The sequence below is a fragment of the Impatiens glandulifera genome, chromosome 6 (genome assembly GCF_907164915.1).
Source record: "Impatiens glandulifera chromosome 6, dImpGla2.1, whole genome shotgun sequence".
Lineage (NCBI taxonomy): Eukaryota > Viridiplantae > Streptophyta > Magnoliopsida > Ericales > Balsaminaceae > Impatiens > Impatiens glandulifera.
In genome coordinates this window covers 9589445-9605551 of record NC_061867.1, presented here as the reverse complement: position 1 = coordinate 9605551, position 16107 = coordinate 9589445, and positions in this window count along the sequence as shown.

Here is a 16107-nt window from a genome sequence, read left to right as displayed (position 1 = left end):
ACAAATTAAAATTTGTAATGAAATTATCATTATAGACTCTTTGATATATCCAATTAAAAAAATAAAAATAAAAGAAATTAGAAAAGATAAAATTTTATTAAAAATAAATTCACTAAAAATAAATTAAAACAAAATATATTTTGGTGACGCTTAAAAGAATATTACCGACGCATAAATAAACGCCGCTAATATCTACGACGACCATTCTTCCGGCTCATGTTTAAAGGGCGGTAATATTTTAGGAGGTACATTTAAGCTCTTGTAAAGATAATTTTAAGCGCCACCAAAATTGTATTTTGTTGTAGATATGATAGTAAAAAATATTTGTGAAGTTGAATGTGGTAGGAATAGTTAACGTATTCTCCATCTCAATACGGTTCTATTGACATCTCTAATTGTAGTCAGTTTAGACGTGTTTAATCTTAAACACTTAATTTCAATACAGGTTTTACAAATTCATTTTTAAAGATATCATTATTTTACTGTAATGACTGTGTTCTTATGTGAAATTAAAATCTTATGTGGCTTGAGAAAGTTTCCTACTTAACATTCACTCAAATTGTATTATTTCTTATTAATACTGTATTTCTTAGCTGTTAACAAATAAATAAATATATAAAATTACTAATATATTATTTTATAAAAGTTTTAAATTTATTTCATTATAATAATAATTTTTTAATACATTATATAAAAATATAATTTTATCCTAATTTGTTTCTTATTTTTGAAATAAAGTATAAATGGTATGGTGCCCATGAAAATTTCACAAAATAATAATAATAATAATAATAATAATAATAATAATAAAAAGTCTCAGAAGTATAATTTGTGAGTTTCTTGCTTAATTTTTTCTTAAATTCATTGTTTCATTATCCAATTCTAACCTTTTTATTCTCATTCTCAAGTTATCTATCTTCTCAAAATTCACAAATTATTTATAAACTAGATAGCCATGTTTTGAACATGGTCTGTTAATATATTTTTTTATTTTTATGTAATACATTTTATTTTAATGTTAATCTAGTATTTTATTTTAATATATCTTTTAAGTTATATTTTATTTTTGTTATGTTTAATTTTAATTAGATATACTGTCTCTTTCTATAATTGTAGACTAAATCATTTTTGTAATCTCTCTCATAAAATTTTAGTTTAACTAGTTTTATTTAAAAGATTATCTAAATAGTAAATACTTTAATTTCTCTTCTTTTTTTTCAGCATCATTTTTAGAAAGATTGTAATTTTTTTTATTTGAATTGTGGTTGTGATCATATAATATACAATAATTTTATATTATTCCGACATTGTTTGTTCTATTTCTAACTCTCATAATGAATTCGTTTTAGGATTGATCAACAAATGTGGAGTAGTCGTTGGATATTTTCCATTTGCAATTTTTATGTTTGACAATTTAATATCATCATCATTAGAAAACGAAGAGTCACAGCATTTAACATCTTCGGTTTCTCAAACATGGTTCACCAACCAAGAGTTGCATTTACTATATTGAATCTACTCTATAAATCTGATATCCTTACTGTGCCATTTAATCATCATCATCATCTGCCGTAAAAACCGATCATTTTTCAAAGCTAGTTGCTAAGATCATGTCCAAGAAGTTGATTGAGCTGGTAGGAGGCATCGATATCAATTATGATCTTCAAGAGGAGAACTTGGAGAAGAATAAAAAGTCCTTGCAGGAAGTGGAGCCCTTCGACCCAGAGCCGATTATTGATGCTGTTCTCAAATTGTCTAAGGGTCAGGTGGTCAAGGCTGGTTTCCATCTTGATACCATGATTACCTTTGGTCTGATGAGAGGCTTTGATGAGAAGAAGACATGGACAAGCATCTATAGCAGTACCAGTGATACCCGCAAAAGGGAGGAGCTGCAAGCTGCAGTGGATTTCTTTTCAGTGAAAATTGGGAGACATAACAGAAAGGACACTCTGACTGTCCCTAGGCTGTTGCAGGTATTCCCAAGAATGACTTGGGATACTCACTGTTCTTTGGTTAAACATGGGGAATATGTGGAAAGGGCTGAGAAGGCTGGCTATATCGGAGATCTGCCTATGTGCCTCCGTTACTCAGGTTCACCGAGTGTGATGGGTCCAGATGTTTGGGACACCTACAGAAATGAGTACTTCTCATTTGCTCTGGCGCTGGGACGCCATTTCAAGTCTGGACAGAGCTCTGAGGAAATCCTTATATTTTCTATGATGAGCTATAAATGCTTGACTCGAGAACCTTATGAGAGGATCACCATGAAAATGGTGGAGGAGGCTGAGGCTGAGATTGAAGAGTCGAAGAAGGATAGGGTAGTGGCTGCGGCTGCGGCTGAGAGGAAGATGGAGATGGAGGAATGGATGAAGCAGTTTTATGGTTCCGACATCTACAGGAGGATTAACGCTGAGAAAAAGAGAAGGCGAATTGGGAATGGGGAAGAAAGCTCACCTTAATCGTCTATGTTCTTTTTTGTATTTTTTATTTGTTTTAGGAACTATGTTATGAAGTATGTGTTTAAAATTCAAGATTTAAGCTTACTAAGAGGAACTTATTCAGCATATTTTTATTGTCTTCAACTTATTTTAAATCATTGGTTAAATTTGATTCAGCTTTTACTCCTACTTTATTTTTTTTAATTCAAAATATATATATATATATATATATATATATATATATATATATATATATATATATATATATTGTCAATAATTTAAAATTCACTATGTAATTATATATTTATAAACATATTGTTTTATATTTTTTAACCTTAATTTCAAATATTAATAATAATATTATGATTTATCATTATTATATTTTTAATTAGATTATAAATAATATTGTTTATTATATATATTATTTTATTTTATATTTTATTTTTATATTTAAAATAAAATTACATAAGTAATATGAAATATTTGTTTTTTTATTTATTTTATGTAATAGGAAATAAATAATAGTCGTTTGAGTATGGCTGCAAATGAGTCAAGCCGTTCGTGAGCTACTCGCGAGCCGCTCGGTCAAAGCTCGACTTGAGTTTGACTTTAATCGAGTTCGAGTCAAGCTCGAGCCGGCTCGTTTAATATTCGAGCCGAACTCGAGCTCATATAATGCTTGCTCGATGGCTTGTCGAGCTTTTTTGAGTCTGATAATATAATATATTTTTTATTTATTTTTAATATTAAAATTTAAAACAATATTTTTTTTTCTTTCCTCCTCTCTTTTCAAAGCCCATATAATAGGCTCAATCCATATTATTATATTATCTAAATTAAAACCCTAATTTCAATCTACATAACTCTTCATCTTTTTTTTCTTCTCTCTTTTCCGTCTTCACAATTTCTTCTTCTTCATCGCCATTTCAACTTCTTCTTCTAGCATTTCATCTTCTTCTTATTCTTTTTCACCATTTCATCTTTTTTTTCTTTTTTATCCTTACTATTTCTTTCACTCATTGATAATAGGTTGATTCCATTTTTCATATTATTTTTCATCTACAATATTTCTCTCATTCATTCACAAGGCTTATAGATAATTAAAATTTATCTATTTTTACTTCTACTATAGATAACTTTGATTTCCTTGTGTATAATGAGAAACTAATGTTTATATAGGATGAATATAGAAAAACACTAATATTATATATTATATATATATATATATATATATATATATATATATATATATATAAACATGAAGTTATATTAGAGGTTGGATAAATATAGAAACATTATTATATATAATGATTTTTAATTTATATCAGGGTTTATATATTTATATTATGGTTGGATTAATGATAGAAAAAATGAGTAAAATATAATAATTAGTATATAATATTATATAATATTGAAGGAGATAAAAATTGTTAATATATTATATACAATATTAAAGGAGATAAAAATTGTTAATATATTATAGGACTGCAAGCCGCTCGTGAGCTGCTCGTGAGCTGCTCGCGAGCCGCTCGATCAAAGTTCGGCTTGAGCTTGACTTTGATCGAGTTCGAGCCGAGCTCGAGCCGACTCGTTTAATATTCGAGCCGAACTCGAGCTCATATAATGCTTGCTCGACGGCTTGTCGAGCTTTTTATAATATATAATATATTTATTTATTTATTTAATATAAAAAAACTTAAAATTTAAAATAATTTTTTTCTCTCTATTTTCAAAGCCCATATAAAAAGTCCATAATCCACATTATTATATTATATTGTCATAAAACAAAACCCTAATTTCTAATGTATCATAATCCACATTATTATATTATATTGTCATAAAACAAAACCCTAATTTCTAATGTATCAGTCATAAGTGACTCTTCATCTCTTTTTCTTCATCGTTTCTTCTTCTTCCTCATCTTCACCATTTTTTCTTTCTTCTTGTTCTTCCTCTATTTTCACAATTTCTTCTTCTTCTTCCTTCTTCACTATTTCTTCTTCTTTCGTCTTCATCATTACTTTCACTCATTCATAATAGGTTAATACATTTTTTTATGTTATCTCTCATCTACACTATTTCTATCATTTATTCACAAAAAACCTACAGGTAAATTAAAATATATTTTCATTTCTACTATAGTTATTGCTCATACTTTTAAATAACTTTGATTTTTTTGTATTATGAGTAAATTTGTGTTTATATAGATAGTTCATAGATCTATATGAAAAAACACTATATATATATATATATATATATATATATATATATATATATATATATATATATTAATTGTTCATAAATCTATATGAAAAAACACTATTATATATATTAATAGTGTTCATAGATCTATATAGAAAAATATTTTTAATATATATTGATCATAGATCTATATAGAAAAACACTATTATGGTAAACAATATTATATTATATTATATTATATATAATATTGAAATATTAATATATTATATATAATAAAAGATAAAAAAAATGTTAGTATATATTTTGTATATATTATGAAGAGATAAAAAAGGTTAGTATATATTATATATAATATGTGGAGAGAAAAAATGAATTTATAATATTAATAATATATTGTAATATATAAATAAATTAATAGATTCTTTCTATAAATAAGTTAATAAATTCTTGTTATATTTGTACCCAAATAATTTAATTATATATAATAGTATTTAATAAAAAATAGGTTGAATTTGTTTTTGTGCGTATCTCCCTTAAACTTTAAAGTAAGTTAAATTTTAGTTATTTGAATGTTCAAACAATTTATATAGTATTGTACTTTAATTTTAGAATTTTATATTTTAGAATTTTGACTAGTAATTGTGGTTGAATGCTTTTTGGATTATTATGATTTTGGAATTTTAAATAGTTATAAGTTTTTAATATTTTCAATTTTAAATATATGTTTTAAATGTTGAATATGTATGAAAGTTTGATATTTCATTTTGAAAATAAATTTTAGTTTGAGTTCGAGCTTGAATTCGAGCTCGAGCTTGAGTTTGAGCTCGAACTCGATCTTGAATTCGAGCTTGAGTTCGAGCTTTTCGAGTCGAACCGAGCTTATAGGTAAATAGTCGAGTCAAGCTCGAGCTCAAATTTATAAACTCGTTCGAGCTCGAGTTCGAGTCGAGCTAATAAATACTAAATCGAGTCGAGTTCGAGCTCAAGCAAATTCGAGCTCGACTCGGCTCATTTGCAGCCCTGATATATTATATACAATATTAAAAGAGATAAAAAATGTTAATATATTATATATAATAAAAATTAAAAAAATGTTAGTATATATTTTATATATTATATAAAGGGATAAAAAAATTATAGTATATATATTATATATAATATGTTGAAAGGAAAAATGAATTTATAAAATTAATAGTATATTATAATATATATATATATATATATATATATATATATATAAAATTAGTAGATTCTAGCTATAAATAAGTTTATAAATAATTTTTTTTTGGTAGTATCTATTCCTTAATATATAAGTTAAATTTTAGATATTTTTTAATATGTATTTTTATATTAATTATTTTTAAGCTTAAACGTTTCATATTATTGATTGCAGGTAAGTACAAAGATTAATATATTGATTATTCAAACAATTTATATTATTTTGTACTTTAATTTTGAAATTTTATGTTTTAGAATTTTGATTAGTAATGGTGGTTTGATATTTTTAAAGTTTGGACATTGAACTATCATTTTTGAAATTTTGAATAAATTATGATTGTTTAATATTTTATTTTGAAATATAATGTTTTAAATGTTGAATATGTATGAAAGTTTGATATTTTCATTTTGAAAATAAATTTTGGTTTAGGTTTGGGTTTGGGTTTGGGTTTGGGTTTGGGTTTGGGTCTGGGTCTGGGTTTGAGTTCGAGTTCGAGTTCGAGCTCGAGCTTGAGTTTGAAAATTTAATTTTAGTTCAAACTTTTCGAGTCGAGCCGAGCTTGTAGGTTAATAGTCGAGCTCGAGTTCGAGCTCAAATTTATAAACTCGTTCGAGCTCGAGTTCGAGTCGAGCTAATAAATACTTAATCGAGTCGAGCTCGAGCTCCAGCTGGTTCGAGCTCGATTCGGCTCATTTACAGCCCTACGTTTGAGTATAACAAAAAAAAACACGAGTATTCATCTGGTCATCAAACACAATGAGATTAACCATTTGAAACAACAATGAAAATAAAACCAAAAATGTTCACCAACGAACAAACATAACATAAAATAATTTTTTAACGAGCTCGGAGAGCATCAAAAGATTTATGAGTTTATCGACCGCCTCCATCTATTTTTCAAAAGAGATCTTCCCAATTGTCATAATAATAGCGTTGTGGAGTAAACACATCGGTCGACCGCGATCACTGAACGTTCTTTGGTGCTTTTCAAGCTAAATAGTCCACCAGAAAATAATCGAGATGAGAACTCATCGACTCAATCTGATCGAGCTCACGATTTTTTTCAGACATCCCAACAATCGACGATTGATTTAGACATCACTCATTCAATGTCAAACATATTCGAAAACAGATTATAAATCGCAGTCCATCATTGTAGTGTAAAAGCAAGCGAAGTATCGTCTCCACCTTTTCACAACACAATTTACAATGACTAACTATAATACGTCATTTTTCATGTATCTATCGTTTTTGTAATAACTATTCATAATAAATATTTGATCATATACAACGGAAAGTTTGACTAAAGTAATCATAATTAAAATTGGTTGTGAAAAGACAAAACTATCACATTTGGTTTGGACCAGCTCTAGAACTGAGATGGGATTGAACGGAATTTTTTTAATTTACTTAAAATTTTAATTTTTTATAATATCAATATTAGTGTGTTGATTAAGATGAAATAATGTTATAAGATATACTTTAATTATGTATATATTAACAAATTTAATGACATTTGTTCGTTCAATTCAAGCTTTTCAAGGGATTGCCTTAAATAGGGTTATTTAATTTATTTTGGTTAAAGTGACAGAAAAACTTGTATGAAATATGGATAAGTTTATTTAGGTAGAATGAGTTTTAGGATATTTAAGTCTCTATTGTTGTTAAAAATTACGGAAAGTGTCATTGGATAATAGGGTTTAATAATTTAAAATTCAGAAAATTTGGTAAGGGTAAAAGGATATTTTAAATAAAGGAATGAAGTGATTGAAAAGATTGAAATGATGGAGAGAAGAGAAAGAAAAAACCAATTTAATCCAAAAAAAAAAAATTAAGATTGAAGTGTTTCTAAATAGGTCATACACTAAACTAGAAATAAGAAAATTTTATTTGAGAAGATAACACAGTAAAAATTTGTTATGGGAAGACAACCTAAAAAAAATGAATTAAATTATTTATAATTAAAATTAGTAGTGAAAATACAAAACAATAAAAAAAAAAAATAATGGACTAAATTATTTATAATTAAAATTAGTTGTGAAAATACAAAACAATAAAAAAAAAGTTTGACTAAACTATTCTTAATAAACAAATTGTTATGAAAAGACAACAAAATAATGAAAAAATTAATATAAGCTATTGATAAGAAATATTTATTTGAAAAGACAACACAAAAAAATTGTTATGTTATACTAAAATAAATTATTAAATTTATAAAAATAATAAAATAAATGATCAAATTTATAAAAATAATAATTTAAATTGATATATTAAAATATATAAAAATAATAATATATAATATAAATAAGTTAAAAAAAAATAAAGTTTGAACATTAAAGGTGGTGGTGAGCTTAGGAATGATTGAACAAGGTTATATTGAAAAAATGAATCTCAAACATGGTTACTGTTTTAGTTTGGGAATTCATCTTTGGATATTGGCTAGACATTGTTTTAAATCTTGTCTTGAATAACAATAATAGAAAATAATAGAAAATATATATACATATGATGTTAAAAATAAATTAAATAAGGTTAAATATACGAAAAACAAAATCAACGATTAAGATGTTGATTCGAGGCATGTGTTAGACACATTTCCCTTAAAACAGTTTCATCGTCTCCCATTTGTGTTGGAGCTTATCGTAGATGGCTGTCTCCCAGGGTACAACGAATCCAGTAGTGATTCTGCACTGAAATCACTACTCGTCGAACTTGATCAGAGCCGGCCCCGAGGTTTGGGCTGCCCTAGTCTCGGTAGAAAAAATTCGATATACTTTTTGTTGCCCTAAGTCTAGTTTTAAAATTTGATAAAAAAAATTCGTTTTTGATGAGATTTGAACCCATAACCACATTGAAACTTTAAATGCATATCTTGAAACACCAAGTTATAACCATTTATGTTTAAAATTACAATAAATATAACTAAATATTTTGATATTTTTAACAAATGGGCTGCCCTGGGAGTGGACTGCCCTAGCCCGAGGGCTTACCCCAGGGCTGACCCTGAACTTGATCAGCGTACTTAAACTATCATCGAGTTTCAACGAAAATATTGAGCAAAGAACTTAAATTATCATAACAAATAATAATAATAACAAACTCATGTAAGTTACACTACAAATTAACAAATCTTGTTAATTGGTCATCAAGGCATTTTAGATCAATTAATTTAAATTATTTGATTTAAATTATACATTTGGATCAAATTTCACCCTTTAATTCACGTTTGAATTTCATGTGAATTTGATTTGATTTTATTACCCACATTATAATTTTCATTCGTTAATGGAATTTAGAGAACTAGTTTAAAATTTTCAACAGACATAGCATTTTAACCCCGACAGATCTGGTAACCGAAGGAACCGAACCAATCAGTTCGGGTAATTTGCTTGCTTTTCGGTTTTGGGTAATTTCGGATCGGAACCGATTTGTTCCGGTTCGGGTCCGGTTTGGTTCCGGGTACCCGAAAGAAATTTCGATAATTAAAAAAAATTATGGATCTTCCGTTCTTGCTAAACCTTAAACCCTAAAATATCTGAATTTAAATAGTAAACTAGGTTAGTTGGGAATGAGTGAACAAATTAGTTTAGAAAAATGAACCCTAAACAAGGTTACTTTAGAAAACCATCTCACTCCCTAACGCTCTTCTCTTTTGCATTTCTGCTGTCCGAGTCGGTTTCCGTTTCCATAATTCCATAACTACATGTTGAGCTATGCTTAACTAATGGTGAAATGACAGAAAAAAAAACTGAAGTAAGAGATAGCAAGAGATGAAAAAAACTGAAAGTAAGAGAGAGTAAGAGATCAGGAAGAAGATGGAGGTTAAATTAGAGAAAATGAAGAATTTTTGTAATATATATATACTTTTAAATATTATTTATTTGTAAACAGTTTGTTTTATTTTATTTAATATGATATAATTTTTATAATTTTATTTAAATTATGTTTAAATATAAGTAAAAACTAAAAATATATTCACTTGTTAAAATTAGTTAAATAAGTAAAAAGTAAATTGTTTTAAAATTTTGAATCCGGTTCAGGTCTGGATACTTATCGGTTCCGAACCGATATTTCGGGTAATTTAAATACCCGTTTTTTTCGGGGCAAAATCGGGTCTGATTCGGTTTGGATCCGATTCCGAAACCCGGAATTTTGCCAAGCCTAATCTTGGCATTAAGAGATTGTGTCATTATATCCATTTCTTCCAAACTCATTACATTTTTTTCTTATTCTTAAACTACATATTCTTATTTTTATTATTTTCTATGAAAATAATAAAAATAAATTTAAATATTATAAATGAAAATAAAATATATTATAAAAATATGAAAATAATATACATTAAATAAAAATAAAGATCAATGTACTACAATAAAAATCAAATATGTTATAAAGTTTATTAAAGAATAGAAGTGAAACAATATATTTATTTTATTTTAATAAGTTTACCTTCTTTTATAATGTATTTTATTTTAATTTTTATACAATTCATGATTTTGTTTGCTGATCTACCTAGGATTTGAATAGACAGTTTCCTCATAAGAAAACAAGAGTAGCAGCATTTAACTTCCTTCCTTGGCTAAACAGATAATTTAATGGATTCATTTATTTTTACTAATGAATCTGAATGTATAGTAAAAATCTATCATCTGCACTTCAGCTTCTAACACAGAAAAGAAGTCTGACCGATCAATTTTCAGATTTAATTGATTTATTATTATTGTTAAATTTTGGGAATTCATTATACTCAAATTTAAGGGTAAACGAACAGCTGAAATAGTTCATGATAATAGAATTAAAGTTGTTTTAATATTTTTGTTATTGATGACAAAAGATAAAAAGGGAGGTTCAAATCTTAACAGAGTCAATTGGCCTCATTCCTTTCTGATAGTATTGAAAATAAATAGCTGGATAATTTGTCACTTTCCTGTATGCTTTTGGCCTTTCTTCATTAATCAATACCTCTGATGGCTCAATTTCTCTTTCTGGGTCTGAGCGCAGAAAACCGCTCTTTCTTTATCTGAGTTTGCAACAACCCTATGCACTGGGCTCTTCAAAATCCCATTTTTCAATATCTGCAAATTAAATAAATAAATAAAAACAACATTATTCTAAAGAAAATTGAGTATATTTTATTTTTATCATTTAAAAAATCCAAACTAAAACTTAAAGCTCTTGGGTCATGTTTGATTTACAAACATAACTTCGGCATTGTCAATATTCTTAGTCAAACATAGTTTGAGATCAAGGTGAATGGGTGACTGCAGATAATGTTATATGTCAATTTTTTTAATAAATTTAAATTCGGTTATATAATGTGTGTTATTTTTTTTCATAAAACTAAAGGTTAATAATGACCTTACATCCAACCATATAACTGACTCTATATTATCTATCTAATAATTTGTATTTAAGGTTTTTTCAAATAATTATACAAAATTAAATTCTAAATTAATCACAACAATTATTCAGACACTTTTAAATTGTACATATATAAGTTTAAAACTATATAAATGAATTAAGACCTAAATTATATGTCTTTCACCTTGAGAGTAAGTCCATTTTACAGGGTTTGTTGAAGATGGAATTATTTCGAAATTTATAAACCTCATGATAGAAATGAGGTTATACGACCGATAGTTCCACTCATTTGTATGAAAGTTATCAACCCATGGAACCAGCGCGACATTTGTCAGCATATACATCGTCTATGATTGGAAATTCAAAAATATTTACAAACATGCATTTGTTTTGAAAATGAAGGAATATGTTTAAGATGTTCACTTAGACTATACATGCATACACATAATACATATATATAGTCACATAAAGGGTTGTAGTGATGATGTTTGACTGTTTGGGCACGACAAACAATCGGCTAGGTAATAGTAACCATGTTTTTTGTTCTAAGGGGAATCATAAACAGTTCATTCAACAATAGTGGATGAGTAAAATTGTCGCCATAAACCAGGGAATATCTACTAAATTGAGAATTTACCCCAATCTCCACAATTCTTACGTCCTATCGAACGACTCGTCGCCAAAGGGTGGGTCGATCCCGTGCTTTCTAGTTTTTCTCTCGCAACATCACTCGGTTTGTAACATGCTGTCATTCCTCATTGACAATCTTTACACGTAAGTGTAGAAGTATCGATCTCGGTGGTGTACTTCTTTGCAAGCAAGAAGAGGGTGATGTACCCTTTACACATAAAAGTTTTAAATAGGATACAAACTATGTGTCTTTTAAGGTGTTGTACCTTTTAAGACAAGCTTATTAAGTGGAAACGTGATACAAACGTTTTAAAAGTCAAGTTTATGTTTTCGAGTTAAATATTTAATCCCAATAGAGTCGTCAGAAAGATGTAACCCCCGGAAAAACTTCTTTGCGTTAGTTTTTGTGAAAAGCTCGAGGTTCGAGAAATTTATTTTCGGTTTGCGTGTCAAGAATTTTCTTCTAAAATAAAATATTATTTCTAAAAGATTCCATTGATTCCTGACCGCTTTTAAAATTAATTAAAAATAATTAATTTCAGGGTTCAATTTTAAATAATACGAAAATTTACGGTAATTAAATCACAATTTGATTTTTAGAAATCCTTTAGTTTAAATTAATTAAGCATAATTAATTTAAAAGATTATTTATTTTGAAACAGAATCGTCAATTGATTTTTTTTTAAATCAATAAAAGTTGGCATACGTATACAAACGTATTGACTAAAGTTTTCTTCGAGTTCGTAGTTTAGTGATACTCGGGAAAGAGTTTTCGCGCTATGACTTTCGTACCCGTTAAAAATGGTCTCTTCTTTTAAAGTTGGCTTTTTGAAAATCGATTGTATAACGTTTGAGTTTTAATCAATTATTCTTTTGGTTATAGTCATAATTCTAGGTTTTAGCGTTATTTAAAATATTAAAACAACAATATTTAAAATGTTGGTATATGTTGTTGTTGATAACTATAGAGGATTATACTTGAAAACATTAGTCATATTAAGGATGTTAAGGCTTAAAAATAAACACCAAACAAGCCTTAGTCAAAGTAATTTTTTAGGAAAATCTCAAAATATTTTGAAATCATTTTCTAATTTTTTGGAATTTTTAGAAAATGGTTTGGGGTCCTAAAATTTCAAAAATAATTTTGGATTTTCAAAAGTGGAACCAAACAGGCCTTAGGACCGAAGTCCTAAGTCGCGTGTTCATTTTTATTGGTCAAAGTCCAGAGATCCTCGGTCTAGGTGTTAAGGACTCTCGGTCCTTGGTTGGGATTTACTAGTGTAGGTGTATAAACATATGTTAGGGTTTAAAAATAAATACAAAACAAGCCTTAGTCAAAGTAATTTTTTGTATGAAACATCCCAAAAATATTTTGAAATCATTTTCTAATTTTTTGGGATTTTTAGAAAATGGTTTGGGGTCCCAAAATTATAAAAATAATTTGGGGTTTTCAAAGAGGAACCAAACAGGCCTTAGGACCGGAGTCCTAAGCCTCAGGTTCGTTTTTAATGTTAAAAGACCGGAGATCCTTAGTTTAGGTGCTAAGGACTCTCGGTCCTTGGTTGGGATTTACCGGTGTAGGTGTATAAACCTATCAGTCTTGGGTTAATCCTAGGCTAAGTTTCTCTGTCAAGGTGTATAAACATCTCGGTCATGGGCTAGCCCTAGGCTAAGTCCCTCGGTCATGGGTTCAGGAGCTCTCGGTCCTAGGTTTGGGATTCTCGGTCCCAATGTCAGACCTCTCGGTCCTTAGGTTTGGGATTCTCGGTCCTAAGGTTTGGGATTCTCAATTCTAAGGTCAAACCTCTCGGTCCAAGGCGAGAATCATCGGTCCTAGCTCAAGAACATCGGTCAGCCTCTTGGTCATAGCTTAATAACATCGGTCGGACCTCTCGGTCCTGTTAAAATTCTAATTCCTAGGGCTTAGTCCTAGGCTCAAATTTCCCGGTCCTATATTTCTGTCTAGATTGAGGATCCTTGGTCGGATCTCTCGGTCATAGGCTAACAAATCTCAGTCCTCAAGAACACCAAAGTGCAGGTTTTTAAATTCATTTGTTTAGCTTTGATTCTTTGATCTAAGAGTTTGGGTAGCTTCACAAAACTCATAGGAACATGTTGATCATCATCTCAATTAATCAATTGACATTGATGATGATCAATTTGTTCAAAATACTTTGCGATAAAAAATCGGGTTTTGATTTTAAAGTTATTTTAAAGTGTAAGGAGTTATCAAATAACTTCCTTATACTACATATACTTGATTGGTACCAAAACAAAAAAAATTGGTTACTTGTTTAAACCAATTCAAGAACTCAAAATTTTTTATTTTGATCAAACATGATCGGAATTGATCAAACATGATCCAAATAATTGTCCAACAATATTACAATTATATTGGGAAGTTTTTTGGGCTGTGATTCAACATAATTAACTAAAAAATAACAAACTCGTTTTTTTTATTTTGAAAATTCAAATTTTAGTTTCTTTGTTTTAGGTTGATGAATTGTTTCTAACCTATCTATAAAGTTTATAAATTATAAGGATGAATTTTAAACCATAAATGACAAGCATACAAGCTTATGCAATTTGAATTTTAAACATTTCAAATTCAAACTGAAAATATGAATTATAGGGTGATTGAAACTTAACAAGGATTGAAGAACACTCATTGATTCTTACGGAAACTTTTGTGATGCTCAGATTCAAGTTTTAAGGCATCAAACAAAAAATTCGAAAAATCTGAAAGCTTGAAGCTTTAATGGCGAATTTTTTATTTCTTCGATTTGAAGGTGGAGAGTTGGTTCCTTGGATTCTGAATGACTAAGGGGGTGGGGTGTATTTATACTGTTCTTGAGTCGGTGGAGGCTCCAAGTGGGCTGAATCAACTAAAAGTCATTAATGGTGTTTTGGTTGTTCTTCCTCAAGCTGGCTGGAATATGGATGAAACATTCATATTTTTGTAGGAGAAATGATCACCATCATAGGGAGATCATTTCAGGCTTTAAATCTGTCGAAAAGGTTGACTAACAAAGGAGTTCCAAAGAGGGAAAATCAAAGACAGATCTTTGATGTTTATTCTTCCAACGACGCGTTGGAGACGAAGGTGGCGCTTGGATGTTCCGTTGGCGTTCCTGTCGTTAGCATTTGGGAGGTCCATTAGTGATCTGGCTAACGAACGTTGGCTGATCCGGTGCGATGCGCGCACACATTTTCTCAGCTACATCGGGCTACGCGTGCTAATGATGGCATTGGATGAAAATCCGATGCTCATCTGATGGTTGAGATTTCGGTTGTAACTTTATCTCTCAATTTCGACTTCACTCGATTACGATTTTTATTTTTATTTTAAAATCTTAAGAGTTTGTTTGAAATTAATTTTTATTTATAATTTTATCATTAATAATTTTTTTAAATTATTTTAAGATAAAATAGGTACAACATTATTTTAAATAAATTTATTTTTAATTTTAACAATAACATCAAATAATTTGATTAACTAGTATAATAATTAATCTTAATTAATTATTTTAAATGAATTTTTGAACATGGAGTTAATTATTTTAAATTTATTTATTTTAAAAATAAATTAAATTAATTATTTTAATTTTATAAATTGGAGGGTTGATTTTTAGTACTAATAAATTTTAAAGATAAAATAATGTTATAAGAATAAAATTAGATGTATAAAGATAAAATAAAGTTTTATTTTATTTTATTTATTTTATTTTTTATCTAATAATTTTATTTTAATTTATAATATTTATTTGAATTATTTTATTTAATATATTTAATTTTAATTATACATATTATATTTATAAAATTAAATAAAGATAAAATATGTTAATATTTATATAATGTATTTTATTTTAATATATAATATTTGAAATTTTAATTATTTAATAAAGAATTATTAATTTTAATTATATGTATTATGTTTATAAAATTAAGTAATTATTAAATTTATTTTGATAAATATATAATTAGTGGTTAATTAATAGGTTTAGTGAGAATGTAAATATTTTGAAAAGAGAGAAAGAATGAGTGATAAAAGAGTGAATTTATGAGAGAGAATAGGATAAAGAATCACATGTCACTAAGTAATTACTTCTTCCAAATGTCTTCCCAAATAATTATTAAATTTGTTATTTATATATGAAATATTATAGAGAAAGGGAATTTTGATGAAAAGTTAGAAAGAAAATACTGCCACATTTTGTCATAAAAAATAATTAAAAAACTTATCTCCTCTTTACACTT